The sequence below is a fragment of the Trachypithecus francoisi genome, unplaced genomic scaffold (genome assembly GCF_009764315.1).
Source record: "Trachypithecus francoisi isolate TF-2019V2 unplaced genomic scaffold, Tfra_2.0 Lachesis_group6, whole genome shotgun sequence".
Classification (NCBI taxonomy): domain Eukaryota; kingdom Metazoa; phylum Chordata; class Mammalia; order Primates; family Cercopithecidae; genus Trachypithecus; species Trachypithecus francoisi.
Genome location: NW_022681471.1, coordinates 55,822,701 through 55,846,041, shown reverse-complemented (window position 1 = coordinate 55,846,041; position 23,341 = coordinate 55,822,701). Strand labels below are relative to the sequence as shown.

Sequence of the window (23,341 nt, the reverse complement as noted above, 5' to 3'; positions counted from 1 at the left end):
ATAATAATTACATGTATTTTATGTCACTGTTAATGAGTTTCATGGGAAGGGTTGTCATACAGAAGAAATGCTTAGACTTTTCTAAGTTAACTTGGTATGGATAAAATAGCATAAATAAAAGTATTCCATAAAATGCACTGTGTATGGGAAGCCCATAAAGATTTGTTAGTGTTGTCACTATTCATGATATGTTTGTATTTCATATATATATATATATATGTTTTTATTTATTAAACAGACTTTCCACAGAATGTGAAAAATATTTGCAAACTATGCATCCTACAAGGGACTAATATCCAGAATCTATTAAGAAGTCAAACCAATGAGCAAGAAAAAACAATCTCATCAAAAGTAGTCAAATGAATAGACATTTGTCGAAAGAAGACATACAAATGGCCAGCAAACATGAAAAAATGCTCAACATCACTAATTGTCAGAAAATCCAAATTAAAGGCACAATGAGATACCACCTTACCCCAGGCAAAATGACCATTATTAAAACGTCAAAAATCAATAAATGTGGTGAAAAGGCAATGCTTTTTCATCATACGCTGGTGAAAATACACCACATACACTGCTGGTGGTAATGTAAATTAGTATAACCTCTATAGAAAACAGTATGGAGATTTCTTAAAGAACTAAATGTAGATCTACTATTCTATCCAGCAATCCCATTAGTAGGTATCTACCCAAATGAAAATAAGTTATTATATCAAAAGATACCTGCACTTGTGTGCTTATCACAGCACATTTTACAATTGAAAAGATATGGAACCAACCTAAGTGCTCATTAATCAATCAGTGGATAAAGAAAATGTGGTGCATATACACCATGGAATACTACTCAGCCATAAAGAAAGAATGAAATAATGCCATTTTCAGCAACTTGAATGAAGCTTGAGGCCATTATTCTAAGTGAAGTAACCAAGGAATGGGAAACCAAATACTGTATTTCCTCACTTATAAGTGGGAGCTAAGCTATGGATATGAAAAGGCAGACAGAGCTATATGATAGACTTTGAAGACTCATACAAGGGATGTTTGGAGGGAGGTGAGGGATGAAAACTACATATTGGGTACAATGTACACTACTTGGGTCATCAGTGCACTAAAATCTCAAACTTCAGCACTATACAATTCATCCATGTAACCAAAAACCACTTGTACACCAAAAATTATTGAAATAAACACATATTTTAAAAAATATAAAAATAAGTAAATACACCCAGAAACTGTAAATGCCTGCTGAAGAACTTATGGGATTAAGTCATATATTATTTTAAAGGTTTTATAAGGATCGATGGAGAAGTCAGGAAAATCATTCACACAACAAGGAAAATTGGTGGAGCAGGATTTGCTGACACGCTTGATGAAGAAGTGGAAGAACATATTTAAGGCCATCACAATGTGTTAAATGCAAAATCGAAGAACTTGTTGAGTCATCTAAAGAAAAAGAATAAGCTGAAAAAGAAACTGAAGTAGAACCCACAGTGTAGGCATTACCAAATTTTGCCAAAGTGTTTCAAATTGCACAAACATTAAAAGACAAAATTGTGAAATTCAATCATCAGATGGAATGAAGCATTGAAATCACCTGTGTGATCACCAAAGGATTACAACCTCTGTAGCAATATTAGCAAGAGTTAAAAAAAAAAAAAAAAAAAAGAGGGACAACAACTTATGATTACTATGTTCGTCCAAAAGATTTTGGCAAGATAACTGCAACTATCGGGAACTCCCATCAAAATTATCTCCTCCTGATATCCAACCAACAACGTTGTAGTGGCTCAGTGATCCAGGATCAACCAAAGCAGATGATCCCCCTTTTGATGATACGTAGTGGCCTAATGTGACATCACAATGCCCATATCATTAACCTCACTTTATCTCATCATCACAAGAAGGTTAAGTGAAATAGGATTAGATATTTTGGGAGAGAGAGACCACATTAATATAACTTTTATTGAAGTGTATTGTTTTAATTGTTCCATTTTATTATTAGCTATTTCTGTTAATATCTTACTGTGGCTAATTTATTAATTAAATTTTATGATAGGTATATATGTAAAGGAAAAGGCAGTATATTACAGGCTTTTGTACTATCTGCAGTTTCAGACACCCACTGAAGGTCTTGGAATTTATTTCTCCTAGATAATGGTGGACTACTCTAGTTTTTTGTTTTGATAAACAACTATGCATTAACTATAGCAAACACTCATCATTTCAGATTCTAGCCTTGTTAATTGTCTTTGAACTATTTTGCAACATTTTTTAAATTAAGGGTAACTGATGAATATGCAACATCTGCCTTTTGTGGTGGAGATTTAATTTACCTCCTCCCTATCCACACCCCCATCAGAGAATAAGCCAGTCTTAATATTACTTATGTGAAAATTGGACAGGATGATGTTAACTTGCCCAAATTGTCAATTCTTCCCAAATTTTCAATTTTTCCAATTTCTTCAATACCTGGTTACAATCCTCTTAATAAACATTTTTTAATTCTGTCTTCTGCCCTACTCAGGGTCACCAAAAACTAAAATATGACCATTCAAAGCCCAACCAAATTTAGGTTGCTTTGTTGCTGGCTTCCTGGCTTTATCCTCTACCTCTACTTCAGAAGAGCTTAAAGAAGCTCTTCAAGCTTAAGGCCAAGACTTGTTGTAGGCTTCTAAGGAATCACCACGCAAGAAGAAAATGCACGTGCCAGAATTCTCCCTGGAGAAGATGTTATGTGGACCACTTCCACTGTGGAAGATTGGTGAAATGCTCAGGTTATGTATGCCCTCATAGTACAGGTAACCGAGTCTATGAACAATATCATCAAGAATATCAACATCTTAACTGGAGAGCTTCAATATGCTCAATGAGCAATGAGGCATAACTGAAATATTTTCTCTGACCAAGCTCCTGGAATCCACTGGACTATTAACCTCAGGATTTATTTCTGGCTTCTTTTAATACAAACTGTTATCCTAATAAATCTCTTTTTAAATTTTTAGGCATTCCTCTTTTAAGATGCCTTCTCTCTAGAAACATAAGACAACTGAGTGCTTGCTTCGGCAGCACATATACTAAAATTGGAACAGTACAGAGAAGATTAGCATGGACCCTACAAGGATGATGCACAAATTCATGAAGCGTTCCATATTTAAAAAAAAAAAAAAGACAATTGAAGTTTGTCACTACTTTTCAACAAATGGCTCAGCACATGTTGCAGAAATAATGCCAACAAAAGTCCTTATGAAAATTTCCTGGAGCCTGCTTTCACCCACTGAAGAGGTTTATGCTTATTTCTGAGTGTTTCAGTTAGCAATGGTATCCATTTGTTTTGAACAAGAGCAGAAACTGACAATGCTAAACGTTGTCTTTGCTCTGTGTTCATGAAAGCCTTCAATGGTTGAGAAATTCTCCCACCATTCTGTGTTTTGAAAAATGACTAATGGGGCCAGACGTGGTGGCTCACGCCTGTAATCCCAGCACTTTGGGAGGCTGCGGCAGACAGATTGCCTGAGGTCAGGAGCTCAAGACCAGTCTGACAACATGGTGAAACTCCATCACTACTAAAAGTATGAAATTTAGCCGGGTGCAGTGGCAGGCTCCTGTAATTCCAGCTACTCGGGAGGCTGAGGCAGGAGAATTGCTTGAACCTGGGAGGCGGAGGTTGAAGTGAGCTCCAACCACTGCACTCAAGCCTGCACAAGAGAGTGAAACTCCATCTCAAAAAAAAAAAAAAAAAAGGCTAGCGTAAAGGATCACTCTGCACTCATATTCTGGTAAAGATTCATCTCTATCCCTCCTTGATAACTCCTTAGTTTAGTTGCCTATAAAATCTTCAACTCCCCTCCCTTTGTTTTCTCTGAGATGTTCCTTATTAATGTTCTCCACATTGCAGGACTAAATAAAAGCATCCTATGAATTGTCCAGTGTATCTTTTTTCACATGCCTATGTAAGTTATTTCCATAGATAAAGCTAATATCATATACTCCCAATGCATCTTACATTTCTTCTTCATAATAATCACCTTAATTTCATATAGCCGTTCTGCTTTCCTCTAGATTGTAAACTCCATAGTAACAGAGCTTGTTTTTCATGTTTACCATCCCCAGGCCCTAGCATCTTGCCCAGCATAGAGATGTTCAATATTTCCTAAGCAAATAAATTAATGGAATGTAAACTATGACTAGAAACAGCTTATACCAAAATCGTTATGTCATTCTGATTTTTTTTTTTTGAAACATCTGTTTCTGAGTATGTAGGAAGCTGGCTTGGCTCCTCTCTTATGTTCAACTTCTTTTGTGGTTACTCCTAAAGTTACATAAAGCTAAAACAAACAGCATTGTACATACAGATAAAAGTAACCTATACTTTTTAATTGTCAAAAGTGTAAGAAAAATGTACTTGCTTTGTTGGCTCTCACTTCTACGTGGAGGTAAAAATGTTATTGACTTAATATTTAAAATAACTAAAATAAAACATTTTTTATACTCTGTATTACTCACTACGAAAAGTCAATAAATCTCGATTTCAGTAGAGGAAATGAAACAGATGGCTTCATAGTCTCTACAAGTATTGTTAAACTTTGTGGCACAATGATTGCCGACCCTGTATATTGGTTCAAGGAGCCAGATTTCCTTACTGCTATGCTGTTAATAGGGTCAAAAGTTTTACATTTTTATTTTGTTTCTGTTTGGATCTCTCTTTCTGTGCAGATGTTATTACATATCCAACTTGGCTTGGCCTGAGATACAAAAATAAAAAGCAAAGTACTGGCAGTTAAGGTCCACTTGGGGCCATGCATTATATGAATACTGCACTCATATTTTGTAAACTATAAAAAGACTCTTTCAAGTTAATCTTCTTTCTGATTCATTTTACCACTACTCAATTTGAACTGGCATGAAAGATTTTATTCTAGTTAAATGAGCAAATAAATAATCAAATGTGGCTGGTACGGTGTATCACATCTGTAATCCCAGTACTTTTGGGAGGCTGAAGTGGGAGAATCATTTGAGTCCAAGAGTTTGAGACTAGCCTAGGCAACATAGAGACTGTGTCTCTACAAAAGTAAAAAAAAATATCCGGGCATGATGGTACGTACCTGTAGTCTCATCTACTACAGAGATTGAGGCAGGAGGATCACTTGAGGTGGGAGATCAGGGTTACAATGAGATATGATCATGCCACTGCACCCTAGCCAGGACAAGAGTGGGACACTGTCTCAAAAAACAAAAAAGTCAAAAGTTTCAAAATTATTCCTGTAAAGAAAAGTGAACCAAACAAATGAAAAGGAGCCAATATGGAACATTACACTCTCCCTTTCCTTTCCTAAAAGAGAGTGCTCATTTGACTAGAACAAAATATTTCATGTCATTATAAAACATTATATACAAAATGTTTTGTATATAAATAGATTTGCTGCCTCATTGGATTCAATATGGCATGTTATCATTTCTTTTTTTTTTTTTTTTTTTTTTGAGACGGAGTCTTGCTCTGCTGCCCAGGCTGGAGTGCTGTGGCCGGATCTCAGCTCACTGCAAGCTCTGCCTCCCGGGTTCACGCCATTCTCCTGCCTCAGCCTCCCGAGTAGCTGGGACTACAGGCACCCGCCACCTCGCCCGGCTAATTTTTTGTATTTTTTAGTAGAGACGGGGTTTCACCGTGTTAGCCAGGATGGTCTCGATCTCCTGACCTCGTGATCCGCCCGTCTCGGCCTCCCAAAGTGCTGGGATTACAGGCTTGAGCCACCGCGCCCGGCCGGCATGTTATCATTTCTAAGTACCTAAAATTTCCTACTCCAATAAAAATATCACATTACATCATACAAATCTATAGGTTAAAAGGGAAAGACTCACTTCTTTATTCTCATTTTGCTAAATGTCTTAAGTACTTCCTTTTTTGTATTTTGAGTAAGTGAATACTAAATCATGATAGTAGATTAAAAGTTACTAAAAGTGTAAAGTATTTCATATTTTTAATAGAAATGTATTGCTATCTTTCCCTTGCATTAAATTTAATTGTATCATAGAATCAACCTAATATATTGAGATGAAAATATCATTCTTTATTATTAATGTCCTGTTATAATTGTTCCATGCATAATTAATGGTTGAGATCACTATGTACCTGTGAATGCAGAAGAAGTGTCAGGCACATGCCTGACACAGACTGGGCACTCAATAAATATATGTTGAAATAATGGTTACATGTATAAGCAAATGAATAGATAAAACATCTATCAAACAAAGCACGTTCTTGACTAACACTTCTTTTTGCTTACTGTAGTGATTGACTTTGAGATTCTAGAAGAGTTACTTTAACGCCAGGAAGAACATAGCATCATTCAAGAAGACACATAAGAATACTTGGAATGTGCATGGGAGCAAGTGTAATTTCAGAAGTAAGTATTTCATTTCACTTTGATATTTTATTTAACAATTTAAATAATATGAAAATGAACTCAAGTTATGTATATTCCCAAGAAAAATTAAAATATGCATCTGCACCAAAATTTTTATACAAATGTTTGTAGCAGTATTATTTATGATATCCAGGAAGTCAGAACAATTTAAATATCTATCAACTGATAAATGAATAAACAAATTATAGTATATTCATATAATGAAATATTATTCCACCATCAGAAAAAATGAAATAGTCATTCGAGTAACAATGTGGATAAACCTTGAAAACATTATGCTGAGTGAACGAAGCCAGTCACAAAAAAACAGCATATTATATGGTTACTTTTATATGAAGAGTCCAGAATGGAAAAATTTATTAAGACAGGATATAGAGTAATGTTTCATAGGGCTGGAAGAGGACTGAGTGGATTGCAATTGCTAATGGTGAAGCAGATACATTCTGGGGGGAAACACCCAGGGTTTGTCAGTCTCAGGCCAGGAAAATTCAGAACACCAACACACATGAGGAGTTTAGGAGTGGAGGTTTAATAGGCAAAAGAAAGAGAAAGGAAAACAGCTCTCTCTCTAGCGAGAGAGAGGGGACTTCTGAGAGGAAAGACCAGCTGGCTGCGGATGCGCCAGATTAAATAGGCTTGCAGAGGTGGTGTCTCATTTACATAGGGCTTATAGGATGATTCGATTAGGTATGATGTTTACATAGCACACGGAAAAGGCTAATCTTATTATGCAAACAAACTTTCCCCCTCTCTGTCACCATCTTGTCTGCTCCTTACTCTACACATGGTTGAGAAAGAGAAGGGAAAATGGAGTCGCCATCTTGAACATGATTAGCACCACTGCAGGCATCTATGTCTTCAGCTCAATGTTACAGGCTGCTGTTTGTTAGACAGAAAAATAATTTGGGGCTGCTTTTCATTAAAAGAGAAACCTTATGACGACTTCTGTATTCTCACTATCTGCCTAGGTAATTTCTTGTTAACTTTGGTATCATTTCCCCTTCTGGAGTGGTAACCCTAACTGCTCTTAAGGAATGTTGGTGAAGACTCTTTCTGGCTACTTCTTGCTGAAAAAAGACATTATGTGGGGAACAGCAGGTAGGGCTCTTCCTGGGGCCTATCTAGGGATCCTTGGAAGGAAGGTGTGTCCATACGTGGTTCTGTCTGCAGCATCATTTGAAGTTTGATTGCCGTCAGCAGCTTCAATATGTTGTAATACTGGTTTGCCTTCACCAGATGTTGCTGAAATGTTAATATAAAGGTAAGATTCCTTTTAAAATAAGTGGCATTAGATTTGGGTGGCTAGAGTAACTTTAGTGTTAACCTTGGCTAAATCTTTCTTGCAATTATTAATCCCTCTACGACTTCTACGCTCATCTAAGACATGCTTAAACTTTCTGACTTGTCCTAAAGATCCCTCTTTTTGAACAACCAACCATTCTTTCTAGGACAAGTATTTTCCATTCTTATAACCCTATCATGTCTTTCATGATCCATCTATAACATCCTTAAACATTCTAACTTGTCCTAAACATCCCTCTTTTTAACAACCAAGTATTATCTTTAAGACAAGTATTTATCATACAAGACCCTTTCTTATATAAAATCTGTGCCCTTTATCACCTTCTTTGCATAGCCAGGGTGTGATACATTACCAAACCCAGTAAGAAGTTCTAGCAGACTCAGTGATAGTAAAAATTTTTGACTCCTTTTTGCTGGTAACTATTATCCCTGCCATAAGGATAATAATTAATCAAAATACTACACCAATAGAAACTCTGTCCAATATTTCAGTTAGAAGGTGCTACCATGTATAGCTCTACTACAAATAGTAGAGTGGGTATAGCAATTCCTTCGAGGGTAATGTAGTAGATTATTTCCATCTAAAATTTTACTTGCCAAGATATAGAATTTTTCTTTTGACAGTCTATAAAATTTCTTGGTTTTATTTTTCCAAACAAAGAAAGCTCTGGGTTATGGGCACCCTATTCACTTTCATTACCTGGCAGAATTTGCAGGATAATTGCCCAGAACTAATATATTGATCCAGATTTTTACATTACCCATCCCTTTTTGTTTTTTCCAAGGTGCAAGGGATCACCATTTGATTCACAAGAATAAGCAGGATTACTCTAAAATGTAGGCAAAAGCTTAAAAAACAACCAATGAGACTAGAATTTAATGACAAATGTATGATAGGCTTTGGAGCAAAATTTCTCTCTCCAGTCCTCCTTTTTGGTAAAAACAAATTACGATAAGATTGTGTTGCTGGTAGAATAAAGTTTAGTCTTATACTTGGTGTAATTATTTGCATAAGAGCAGAAAGAATAATTATTCCTGCATAGAACTTTTGGATTGGCTTCGATGGAACTTAATTATGATTGATAGCATGTACTTAGACATTAGAATTTTAGCAGTGCCATACAATTTTGGAACATACACTAGTATTATTTATCAAAATATAACGAAGAATATTGAATATCATTTTGGTAATTTTATGTGAATAAACATATCAAACAATCCCTTTACCTCTTTTCTGGATATTTCAGGGGCCCTCTGAACCATCTAGAAAGCCAGGCATCATAAAAGACAGTTTTGAAACTTGAGGTTTGATTTTGGGAGGCCTGTTAAATGTTAGGGTTTAAAACACTTGATGTTATAAAATATAATTCCAAATTTCCATAAATTGATTATTTTGCCAAAATAATGACTCAAAAAGCAAAAACCTTTTATTAGTCTTTACTATTACATGAAAATCCTGTTTAAAGCCAAATTTTACCCTTGTATATATTTATTAATGTTAAATCACCTTTTTATGAAACCTCATAGAAAATTCCATCTTGTCTTAACCAATTTGACCATAAAGTGAAATCTTTACAAATCCTTTTAACCCCTTTTGCTAAAGGGCAGATTAGCATCTTAAGATAACCTTGCTGTGCTTTTATTTCAATGCTCAGTTTATGAAAAGACCATACAATACTCTCTCGAATTTAGTTATTTTTTATTTACTTACGTATTTTTTGAGACAGAGTCTCACTCTGTCGCCCAGGCTGGAATGCAGTGGCACGATGATCTCGGCTCACTGCAAGCTCCGCCTCCCGGGTTCACGCCATTCTCCTGCCTCAGCCTCCTGAGTCGCTGGGACTACAGGCGCCCACCACCATGCCCGGCTAATTTTGTGTATTTTTAGTAGAGACGGGGTTTCACCGTGTTAACCAGGATGGTCTCGATCTCCTGACTTCATGATCTACCCACTTCAGCCTCCCAAAGTGCTGGGATTACAGACGTAAGCCACCAAGCCTGGCTGAATATAGTTAATTTTTACACATTTTTGCAAGATTAATTTTTACAATCTTTAACTTGCTTAAACCTCTAACTGTATCTTACCAAATTTAAGATAATCCCTCATCCCCAGAAAAAAATTTACATTTCCATGCTTTCTTATAATCTTTTACTAAAAAAAACACTAATTTTACTGTTTTTGTATGCCTTGCATGTAAAACTGTTTAGTGATCTCAAATACATGTTGCACTGTTAACTCTTAGCAACTTTTATATTTGGTGAAAAACCTGGTTAGTGATTTTAATTAGGTACCAGTTGTGGAGCCTAGGATCCAGACAGAAGTGCAGATAAGGCTGATTCTTTCTAGCATCTAACTCGATGTGTCCCAGACCTTTACCTATCTGTGAATCAGGCAGTGTAGAACATTGGAACATCTAACAAACCTAGTATCTAAGTTGTATAATTTAGACCACCTATTTGCATTTTGATGACACTTGGATTTTACCAATAATCCTTAAGACTATTTTTATTTCTTAAATATTAAAGTCACGTGAACTAAATAATATTTGATTTAAGTGCTTATTTTTTTTAAACCAATCAATTAGAGCTCTTTTTATAGACATTGCACACAACATGTATATAGTGACAGAAACAGACAGATGATTCAGCACTTGTAATATTTTTTATTTGCCAGTTTCTTAATCAGATTACTGGCTTCAGGGTGGAGCCCTTGGAGTAACAGGGCCAGGATGGCATGCATTTTTAGAGCCTAATCAGGTACAGCTGAAAGCAAAGACAGATTCCCCAATGAAGGATGCCATTTTATACTGGATCTTGGATATCCAGAAGAAGGAGATATGGAAGAAGACAGTGCAGTGATTCTACTATGCATTTCATTCCAAGGCAACCCAAAGTCAATCACCTTATTTTGTTATCAGCCCATTCCCTATGGGAGTCTCATCTCTTAGCAGGAAATGGGGATGTTTCCATATCTTTCAGGTGACCAAGAGCATGCTGCTCTGATTCAAATCAGCAAAGAGCTAAGTATACCTCTATAACTACTATTAGCCATCCCTTAAAGTGTATTTCCTACCTAGTTCTTACACACCAAAACTCCCTCATAATGTGAAGTAATTTGATACCCCCAAAAGTGAAAAATGTCAGATGACACAATGCAAAACAGAACAGAGTGTTTGATTTTGAAAAGCAACTATCTGCTTCTAATTCTCCGTGTTCTCCCCGGTAATTCTCTTATCTGAGCCTTTAAGAATGGCAGCCAGGCTCACTGTGTTTTTAACTGGCTGATGGATGCATGTTGTTGATTTGTTCTGATTCTAAAATGGAGGCCAAGAACCTTGAAATGATAGGACAGAGTTGGAGTCCACTCCTGTACTGACGTTTTGGTGAATGTTGTACCTTAGTATCCTGGAGGAGCCCCCAGTATGAAACAGCCACATTGTCTGGGGTAAATACTCAGGGTTTGTTGTTTCACACCAGGAAAATTTAGGACACGAACAGACCCAAGGACTTTAGGAGTGGAGGTTTAACAGGCAAAATAAAGAGAAGGAAAGAGAAACAAAAAGAGCTCTCTCTCCAGTGATAGAGTGGAGACTTTTGAGCGGAAAGACTAGCTGGCAGCAGTTGCACCATATTTTCTAGTCAGGCTTGAGAAGGCAGTGTCTGATTTTCATAGGGTTCACAGATTGATTTGATCAGATATAACATTTACATAGTGAGCTGGGAAGGCTGACTGTCGCACCCTAATTGTATTATGCAAATAAACTGTCCCCTTGGCTGGTGCCATCTTGTCTGCTCCTTACTGTATACATGGCTGACAAAGAGAATGGAAGATAAAACTGCCATCTTGAACGTGATTGGCACAACTGCCAGCATCTATGTCTGCATCTCGATTTTACAGACTGTTCTTTGTTAGAAAGGAAAATAATTTGGAGCTGCTTTTCATTAAAAGGAAACCTTACTGAGGACTTTTGTACCCACACTATCTGCCTAAGTAATTTCTTCCTAACTCCTGTGTCAATGGGATAATGGAAATGTTGTAATGTTAGATTGTGTTGATATTTGCACAACCCTGTGAATATACTAAAAAACATCAAATTATACACTTAAAATGAATATATTGTATAATATGTGAATTATGTATTGGTAAACTTTTAAAAATTTAACAGTAGATACAAGATTTTTATGTTTACTGGAAGGTGTTTTTTTGTTTTTGTTTTTGCAAAACATTAAGAAAATTATATACTATATTAAAAACAAAGAAAATTAGCTGACACTTCAGTATACTACATTTAAAATGAATATACACTTGACAAAATGAATCAAATTCTTATTGTCACTTCCTATTTTTCCCATTCCACTGTGAACTCAGATGGAATAGAAAAAAATGTTACAGTGAACAATTTGGGCTTTTTGTAATACTTTCTAGATTTTGTTTCATTTCATAAATTACTTTGACTCTGAAATACTTCACTTCTTGATATTCATAAATATTTATAAATTTTTAAAAGTAAACATTATAGAATTTCAAAAATAATCTTCCCAGTATAGCACAATATCAGTTAGAGGGGAAGACATCACACAGTCAGCTGATGATAGAGAACTGCAAAATTAGCTCATAAAAATGAATTGAAATATGTTTTATCCTTTCAAATCATATGCCAATAATATATTCAGTCAAGTGTTAATGTCAGTGTATGGAAATAGAGCTAATGTGTACCTCTGAGAACAGTATTCAGAACATAATTCAAAAATATTTATTGAAAAAAAATTTATTGAGTACTTACTGGAACTGCACACTGGTGTTGGTACTGATAAGAAAGAAAAATAAGACCTTTAAGTTTCTGCCTTACCAATATAACTGAGATCATTTTAAACATGTAATTTAAGAAGCTATGGAAAGGACTTTACTCCAATAGATGAAGAAGAATTATTATTAGTACTGAGAATAAACTAGAATGTAAATAAGGAACGCTATACTATAATTAATCATATCATCATATCTCTTAAAGATGTTTGATAACAGAAGGGTGTTCAGGTTTAGGCAAAGGAAACTGAAAAATAATATTAGTTTTTAGTCATAACTTTTTAAATGAAATGACTCTTTATCTCTACAATTCTAAAGTTTAGGGAGACTCATTCTATTGTGGCTCAGATTAGTAATAACAATGTTCAAAATGTGGATAAATTGCCTCCCTAGGGTAATACACTTTGTTTTGATTTTATGATCATTGATTTGTCTTTTGATTACTAACTCAGTTGTCTACTTAACCCTGGTTCTGGGATTTTGGTGTCCTTAATATGGTATTCTGATTACTGAAAGAAAATTTCACAAATGTAAATTAGTAAATCAACATTCTGTTATATGCATTGACTGTTTATAAGTTCAGTCAATGTCAATCATCATTTCCATTTTCATCATCCTTGAAACAAAAACAACTTTTAGTAGACTGACAAAGTAAACTTTCTAGTTCTGCAAACAATAAATTTAGGTGATTGGAATGCCAACAAAAGACTGCTCACATGAGAAAGTTCTGGTTAAGCATGTGGTTTCCTTCACAGCCTTCTATTTTTTTTTTTATTTTAACTTTGGAGATGTCTAAAAAATACCAACACAACTGGTTAAAATTTGAATAGACAAATCACATATTTGAAAATGTAGGTCTGTAAGCATTGTACATTTTTATATATGGGGTAAGAAAAATGAGTAGTACACAAATAGATCTTGATAGAGAGATGGGAGGAAGTAAATGTCCAAAAGAAGTGTCAACCTGTCTATGTCCCATTTCTGATTGGAACATACTAAGCTAGTAATTTCAGAGCTAGCAGTCCAACTCCAATGTGAAGGTTTAAGTGATTCAGTATAAGAACAGTACCACATAAAATATCACCAGCCCAAGATAAAAACAATATAAGATGTGACAAATTTTGAGGTGTGATTTGTTTTACTATGGCCTGCACTGGGTGGGAGGTTGGACCACGTGATTTCAAAGGGTACTTATACTTCTGAAAGTATGCTGTATTTCAAATAGGATGCACAAGAGATAGCCTATAATTGCCTTTTTTTTCTGACGTTAATAAGTTAGTAAGGTGAATGACTTGAATTTAACTTCATTCCTTCTACTTGTTCATTTTCTGAAGAAAGTTAAGGTTATAATAAGTAAAGAGCCTAAATGCACAGCAACAGGAAGGAGCAACTGTGAGTAATTAGATTTCTAAGATCAAGGTTTGAAATACTTAATTTTATATATCAACTTGACTGTGCCATGGAGTGCCCAGATGTTTGTCAAATATTATTCTGAGTGTGCTTATGAAAAGGTTTCTGGATGACACTAAAATTTTAATTGGTAGACTGAGTAACGCAGATAGTCCTCTCTAATGGATGCAAGCTTCATCCTCATCCAAACACTCAAGGACCTAAATAGAATAAGAAGGTCAAGTAAAAGGAAACTCCCCTTGCCTGACTGCCTGAGATGGCACATTGATCTTTCCTCACATTTGGACTCAAACTAAAAAATCAGCTCTTCTAATAACCCAACATATTCCGTGATTATTACTCATTTCCAAAATCCATAATTGGATTATACATGCTCAGCATGTGACAGAATTCCTACATTTCTTCGTTAATCTGATTTGTGAAGGCACTTATAGTGAGAAAGGCAAATGGAAGCCAATATTATTAGTTCTGCCTAGTAAAACATTAAACCCCATGGAATACCACATTCCTGGAGAGATTGTGAGAGTGGTGCCACCATGGGGGACTTGAATAATGCAGGTGCCATGATTCACATTACATCCCTATTCAACTCTTCTATTTGCCTTGTGCAGAACACAGATGGGTCTTGGAGAAGGACAGTGGATTACAGTAAGTTTAACGAGATGGCAAGTCCAATTGTAGTTGTTGTGCTGATGTGGTTTTGTTGCTTGAGCAAATTAACATATCCTCTGATACTTGATATGTAGTTACTGATCTGAAAAATGCTTTATTCTTGATACCTGTTAGTAAAGACTACCAAAATGTTTTGCTTTCACCTGGCACAGCCAGCAATATATCTTCACTGTCCTACTTCAAAGATATATCAACTCTCTATCCTTTACCATTGTTACTTTACAGGGATATTTTTCACCTTTCTCTTCCATAAGCTATTACATCAACTCACTTGTTACATTGAAGACATTATGCTGATTGGACGTGCTAAGTAAGAAGCAGTAACTACTTTAGACTTATTGGTAAGACATTTGCATGACAGAAGGTAGAAAATAAATCCAACAAAAATTTAGGGTCCATCTATGTCAGTGAAGTTTCTAGGGGTCCAGTGGTGTGGGGCATGTTCAGATATCCCTTCTAAGGTGAAGGAAAAAGTTGTTTCATCTAGTTCCTACTATATCCATAAAAGGGGTGCAATGCCTAGTGGGCCTCTCATACTACTCATTTGAATGTGTTAATCTGGCCTTTCTGCCAAGTGGCATGAAGAATTCCTAATTTGTGTGGGGCCCAGAACAGGAGAAGGCTCTGAAACAGGTTCAGGTTGCTGTGCAAGCTGCTTTGCCACTTCCATATGACCCAGCAGATCCAATGGTGCTTGAGGTGTCAGTGGCAGATAGGGATGTTGTTTGAAGCCTTGGACAGGCCACCATAAGTGAATCACAACAAAGGCCTTTAAGATTTCAGAGTAAGGCCCTGCCATAATCCATAGATAACTACTCTCCTTTTCAGAGACAGCATTTGGCCTGCTATTGGGCCTTAATAGAAACTGAACACCAAGTTACCATGCTCTGAGATGTCCATCATAAACTGTGTGTTGTCTGACTCACCAAGCCATAAAGTTGGGTATGCACAATGCCAACTTAATCATCAAATGGAAGTGGTATGTATGTGATCAAACTTAAGTAGGTTCTGAGGGCAAGAGTAAGTTACATGAAGAAGTTGCCCACGGTCAAGTGTTTAAAACCTTTGAAAAAACATTGATTGAAAAATTAGTGACAGGAAAATTTGGGAAATAAATATGTGGGTAGACATCTCTGAATGGGCAAAAAAAAAAAAAAAAGTGAAAATATTTGTGTCTGATGTATGTGCTAATCAAAGAGCTACCACATCAGAAAATAATTTTAATAATCAAGGACGTAGGACAATCCATTCTGTGGATATGAACCCCTTTCCATAGCCACCACTGTTATAGCTTCCGGCACTGCTGAGTGTACAATCTGTTAGTAGCAGAGAACAATATTGAGTACTCTATATGGCTCCCTTCCACAAGTTGGTCAGCCAGCTACCTGGTTGTAGGCTGATTATGTTGCATTCCTCTTATCATGAAAATGGTAATGTTTTGTTTTTATTGTGATAGACACTCTGGATACAGATTTGTCTTCTGTTCATGCAATACTTCTGCCAAAACTGCCACCCACAGACTTACAGAATGCCTTATCCACTCTCACAGTATTTCACGTAAAACTGCTTCTCATCAAGGAACTTACTTCATAGTAAATAAAATGCAGAAATGGGCCTATGATCATAGAATTTATCAATCTTACCATACTTCGTACAATTTTAAAGCAGCTGGTTTGACAATTCGGTTTTTTGAAGACTCACAGAACCAGTTAGTTGTGAATACTTCACAAGGCATAAGAAAAGTTCTCCTGAAGGCTGTATGTGTTATATGTCAGAGTCTGATATATTCTATTTCTCCCATAGCCAAGATTGATGGGTCCAGAAATCAAAAGGTGGGAATGAGAGTGTCACCAATCACTACTCTCCCTAGTGATCTACTGGCAATTTTTTTTTTTGTTTTTTGCTTCATATAGCTGAGATGGTATGCTCTATCGGCTAGATGTCTTCATTCCAAAATGATGAATACTTTCACACAACAATGATTTCGTTGACAAGTAAGATTGCTTCTAGGTCACCTTGAGCTCCTCGTGCCTCTGAATCAACAGGAAAAGGAGGAAATTACTATACTGGCTGTGGTAACTAATGCCATCTACCAAGGGGAAATTGGAGTATTACTCCACAATGAAAGTAAAGATGACTATGTCTAGAATACAGGAAATAATTCCTTTAGGTTATTTCTTAGCATTATCATGACCTGTGTTTAAATTCAATGGAAAACTAGAGCAACCTGATGTAGGCAGGACTACTAATGGCTCAGACCCTTCAGAAATGAAAGTTTGGGTCACTCCACTGGTTAAAAATCACTGCTTACTGAGACGCATGCTGAAGGCAAAGGGAATGCAGAATGGGTAGTGGATGAGGGTTTTTATAAATACCAGCTGTGACCACATGACCAGTTATGGAAATGAGGACCATAATTGTCAAGCATATTTGCTCTTTATTTTGTTATATGTTTTACATGTATGTATCAAGCCACTATCTTTGTATTCTTATATTTCCTTATGTAGCATAAGATGTATTGACTTTAAATTATTTAAGTATTGTTAATTTTAAATTGTATTATTTAAGTTATGGGGTATGAAGAACAGGAGAAAACATTACTCAAAGTAAACATGACTCAAAAACTACCTCTTCTGGGGAAGAGGTTATTTGCATTTTCACTTGTATTCAGTATAGTTGTATTCTATTAGGCAGAATTATACCTGTTATTATCTTTATTTAGACATTGCATACGGTTTAAGGAGATGTATATGGGCGTCAAATTGACAAGGGATTAACTTGGGATGGCTGATTTGATGTGTCAACCTGACTGGATCACAGGGTGTCCAGATATATGGTCAAACATTATTCTGAGTGTGGCTGTCAGGGTATTCTGGATGAGACTGACATTTGAATAGGTAGCCTGAGCAAAACAGAATACCTTCCCTAGTATTGATGAGCCTTATTCAGTCAGTTGAAGACCGAAATACAAAGAAAATTGAGTAAGAGAAAACTCTTCATCTATGACTGATTGAGCTAGGAATTAGTTTTTTCCTTCTTTCTGACTGGAATTGAAAATCACCTCTTGGTTTTCAAGCCTACCAGATTTTGAACCAGAACTTACACCACTGGCTCTCCTAGCTATCAGAATTTTGGACTCAGATTGGAAGTTATTCCTCTGTCTCTCATTGTTTTCAGGCCTTGGTGTTCAGACTGGAACTACACCTTTGGCTCTCCTCATCTTCAGCTTTCTGACTGTGGATCTTGGAACTTCCCTGCTTCCTTTATTTAGTAAGCCAATTTCTTATAATAAATATATTTTTCTCTCTAACTGTACAACCAATTGGTTCTGTTTCTCTGGAGAAGCCTGACTAGTAAAGCATATTATGAGGTAATTGGAAAATTAAGTTGCATGAAAGCAGAGGCTCTGTAACTTTCCCTCAGTATTAATAGAATAATGAACAAATCAAAATTTCTATTTCAGGAACAATTTAAGCAGTATATTTTGAATGAATTTTTTTGAGAGCATTGTGCATCATGTATTTAGTTGTCAAACAAATCTTTATATAATTACTGTCCTTCATCACTTATTTGTACTTGTTCTCTCATAAAAGGTGTTATAGACCTGTATATATTCCCTAAACGTAGGAAACTAGTTGACTTTTAGCCTAACAAAAATACATGGTTGAATCCTACTTGGGTTGCATATTTTAATACATTTCATCTCCTTAATTATCACTAGGTTCTATGCATTTGATATACCTATTTAATGTTTTATTGTGGTAAAATATACATAATGTAAAATATACCATCATAATCATATTTCTGTGTACAGTTTTATGACATTAAATACATTCACATTGTTTTACCACTGTAACCACCATCCACCTCCAGAACTTTTTTTATCTTTCACAACTGAACCTCTGTACCTATGAAACACCTCATTCCTCCTCCCTCTATCCCATAGAACTGTGGTTTTCCTAAGCGATGAAGATGCAAAGATGTCAGAATGATATCATGGACTTTGGGGACTTGGGGAAAGTGTGGGAGGGGGTGGGGGATAAAAGACTACAAATTGGGTACAACATATACTGCTCAGGTGATGGGTGCAACAAAATCTCACAAATCAGCACTAAAGAACTTACTTATGTAACCAAAAACCATCAGTTCCCCAAAACCTATGGTAATAGAATAAGTACATAAATAAATAAATAAGAAGGAAATAACTAAAAATAGGGCTATTATATAATTGTGCAATCCCACTGCTAGGTATATATCTAACAAAAATAGCATACCAAAGAGATATCTGCACTCCCATGTTGCAGCAGTGTTCACAATAGCCAAGACTCGGAAGCAACCTAAGTGTCTATCAACAAATGAATGGATAAAGAAAATGTGGTACATATAGAAAAGGGACTACTACTTACCTATATAAAAGAATGAGATTTAATTCACCTCAGTTTTATTCTCCAGAACACCACCATCCAAAAGATCATAGCATGAAATATCTAATTTTCTAAAGGAAAAAAGTTTGCGAAGTAATGATGTAATATGATAACATTTTTTAGTGAAGGCAATAAACCATCTACATGATGTAAAATCATTTAAAAAGACCAACTGACTAACGACAATCTTGAACAAAAACAAGAACAAAAGAAAATTTTCTCTGGTTAAGGAATTAATTTTAATAAAATACAAATAAATGACATAGGGATACTGATGACATGACAAAGGTAGCTACAAAGACTGAATTTTTTTAATAAATAAAGTCACAAGGCAGAAATAAGATAATTAATCAGGAAAGTGACTGTAAAATGTTTATTTTGCTCTACAACACCAGACTAATTAAACAAATCAGAAAGGGAAGAAATAGCCAGGGCATGAATGTGGTGGCTTTCAGTTCATAGGTAGATTCAAAAATTTCCTGATTGGCAATTGGTTGAAAGAGTTAAGTCCTGGCTGAAAAGTTGAATTCAGCATAAGGAAATGCTTGAGTTTGATAAGGGAGTTGTGGAAACCAAGGTTCTTGTCATGTAGATGAAGCCTCCAGGTAGCAGGTTTCAGAGAAACTAAATGGTGACTGTCTCTTATTAGACCTTAAAGGGTGTCAGACACTCCCTAAAAGACCTAGTAAGGGAAGGGGATTCTCTGTGAATTGCAAATTTACCCCACAAGAGATAGCTTTGTAAGGCCATTTCAGAATACGTCAAATAAATATATTTTGTGATAAAACACTTTGATTTTCCTCAGGGCCTGCTATTAGTCATGTGATGCTATACTAGAGTCAGGTTAAAATTTGGTATCTTATTGCTACGAAGAGTCTGTTTTGTTAGTCTTAACGCCTCTGTTTTAATGTTAGTGCTGGTCAGTTGTGTCTAATCTCCAAAGGGAAGAGGGCATACAACGCCCACTTACCATCATGGCCTAAAGTAGTTTTTCAGGATTCTTTGGGATCCACTTGGCCAAGAGGGAGGTTCATTCAGTCCATTGTAGGACTTAGAATTTTATTTTTGCTTTACAAATGGAGGCAAATATCTTCTGTGGCAGATACTATTATTATCACAAATATTCAATGCCTTCTCTGGGTAAGGATTACTTTTTCACATTTCTTGGATATTAGGCTTGGACATACAATTTTCTAATTGCAAGTCAAATTATTTTTTAAAAATTAAGAGTCAGTGAATCTTTCTCTTTGTACTTAATCTGCAATGTCTCTAGACTGGGTAGTATTTTAGGTAAAGAATTCCTCATCAGCCTTGGCCCAAGAATGAAGACTTGGAAATGTGATGCAGTCCATGAGCAAAAGACTATATATTGAGTAAAAACAAACAAACAAACAAACAAAAAAACCTTAGTTCATAATACCACTAAAACTGTGTGGTTATATTTTGTATTAAGTGTATCTAGCTTATCCTGGCTGATATTCCATCTAATCATTAAAAATTTAAAAAAGGACAATAATACAAATTGCTGAAACAGAAAAACATATACATATAGAGAATATAATCCATATTGGAAAAATAAAACCAAACACATCAATTATGCAAATAAACATAAATGTTAAAAAAAAAACAGTGAATAGGAAATAATTCATTCTAGGATTAAAGAGAAACCAATCAATCACATACTGTTTATAAGAGACCATATAAACAAAACGTGGTTTAAAAGTAAGAACTTGGGCAATACATGCCAAATAAACACAAAATAAAACAGAACAGAATGTCACTGTCAGAAGCGTAGAATTCAAGGCTAAAACAGTACTAAAACCGGGATAAGAAAATTATTTTTATTGAGCAATATTTTAATCCACAGTGAAGAACAATGTAGGAGACTCTTAAATAGCAAGTTGAGAAAAATATATAAAATTTCATTTAGTTACTTTTAGGTAATATAAGTAACAAGGAACCCATTCTCTATTTAATCATGTATCTAATTCTTACCTGATTCTTGGGTGCCATCTAATCCTTACCTTCCAGGGAAGGATTAAAGTCATGTGTGACATAACCTTCAGAATATTTGTTTGATACATTATTTTGTAATAAGAAAAGTTGAAAGGTCAATAATTCAAATGACAAAGGTTATAAATTTATAGTCCTGATAGAGCAGTGAAGAAGGGGAAAATAAGCCAATTAATGAAAATGTGCTTTTCAAAATATAACAATATAATATGTATTAAAGCACACCCTTACTTTTAAAATAATTGAATAATAGCAAATAAAGTACATAAAAATTATACTGGAAATAAACTACAAAAAACATTAGAGGCCAGGTGCGGTGGCTCATGCCTGTAATCCCAGCATTTTGGGAAGCCGAGGTGGGCGGATCATGAGGTCAGGAGATTGAGACCATCCTGGCTAACACAGTGAAACCCCGCCTTTACTAAAAATACAAAAAAATCAGCTGGGCGTGGTGGCAGGCGCCTGTAGTCCCAGCTTCTAGGAAGGCTGAGGCAGGGGGATGGCGTGAACCCAGGGAGTGGAGCTTGCAGTGAGCCAAGATTGCACCACTGCACTCCAGCCTGGGAGACAGAGCAAGACTCTGCCTCAAAAAATAATAATAATAAAATAAAATAACATTAGAATAATTTAAAAGTTAAAGGACACATATTCATAGCTTAGCAATATATTTGTTAAATAAATTCAATAAATGAATAATAGATAACCTAAGTATAATCAATCTTATTAAGAAATATACATGCGTCTGTATGTTTGTGTGTGGTATGTGTGTGTGTATATATATAGATGTACAGTTATATGACAAAATTTGAACATGTTAAGTATATAATAATTTATAAATTTATAAGTTAATAAGGTTTAAAACATTAAAAGTCTCAATGAACTTGTTTAAGAAACAAATTTAAATTTTTACCTAATAATTATTTGAGTAAAAGCATTAGGCCAAGACAGTTTTACACCTAAGTTCTTGCAAATGTTAAAGAAATACATCAATCTGATATTATTTAAATATTTTCAGAGTACATAAAAAGCAATAACTCCTCTTCGTTATGAAGGTAATAGATTTCTTAGCCTGAAATTCAACATAGATAATAAAACAAAGTAATACAATACAAAATAAAACTGAAAATCACCTATGAATGTACATAGTAGTGTGAATGTTTGGAATATTATTTCCAATTTTTTTCTCCCTCTCTGTTATAGAATTATCCATCTATGCCCCTTGTCATCTGACCTTTCAGTACATTACATGAAAGTATTTGGATTATATTTTCTGACCTCATTAATGATAGTCTTGGTCTTATGAGTTGCTGGGCCAAAGACATGAACAAGAAGAGACTTTTAATCTGCTTACTTGACTTGCTTGTCCTCTCCTCTTTTGGTTCTGAAATATGCCAAGTGATGAGCATGTTTCTAGTAGCTGTTGCCTCTGCAGGCTTGGTCTGAGGCTAAAGATGTGGAGTTATCCTGAATGTGATCATAAACCTGGGGTCCAGCCTGGCCTAGCCAAGCCCATGAACATGAAAATAACTGTTTTCATTGTAGAAAACTGAGAACTTAAGTCTGTTGCTAAATGACAGTAACCATCCTATTGAAGCATCTTGGTTGCTCATCACATTCCCCTCACCCACCCCTTCATCACTGATAAAAATTCCTACCCCAAATCATGAACAGATACCTCATAGTTGAAATAACATAATCTAAAATGGTACCAGTAGTTCTGTGAGATGATCCACTTATTTTAACTTTACTCCTTGTTTCTTTCTTTAAGATATCATTTCTAGCTTACCCCTTACTAGCTAAATGACCTTGGGCAAGTTATTTGAACCTTCCATTGCCCAAGATTTCCCATCTGTAAAGTGGAAATGTAATTATACCTAATTCCATATATAGTTGCTACAAAGATTAAATGCATTAATATATATCAATTCCTTAGAACAGTACTTGGCACCTGTACATTCTTAGTTGTATTGCTGGTATTACTATCATGGCTGCATTAACTCAGAGCAAATAAAAGTACAATTTATATATTACAATTTACATACTTTATTTAGTGTTGTAAACCAAAAAAGTATTTGAGACAAGTCTCAATCAATGGATGAGTTCATTTTGCCAAGGTTAAGGACATGCCCATGATGCAGCCTCAAGATATCCTGATGAAATGTACCCAAGGTGGATGGGCCATAACTTGGTTTTATGCATTTTAGAGAAACATAAGACATCAATTAATACATGAAAAGTATACATTGGTTTGCTTTGGAAAGGCAGGACAAGTAGAAGTAGAGGCTTCCAGGTCA

At 35.4% G+C, this 23,341-nt stretch overlaps 1 non-coding gene across 1 annotated transcript; it reads left to right on the top strand.

The window, feature by feature from the left end:
* Positions 1-3,050: 3,050 nt before the first annotated feature.
* Positions 3,051-3,155, top strand: LOC117078597. The gene has a single exon (XR_004435046.1). It is a non-coding gene; the product is annotated as a U6 spliceosomal RNA (small nuclear RNA).
* The last annotated feature ends 20,186 nt before the right edge of the window (positions 3,156-23,341 follow it).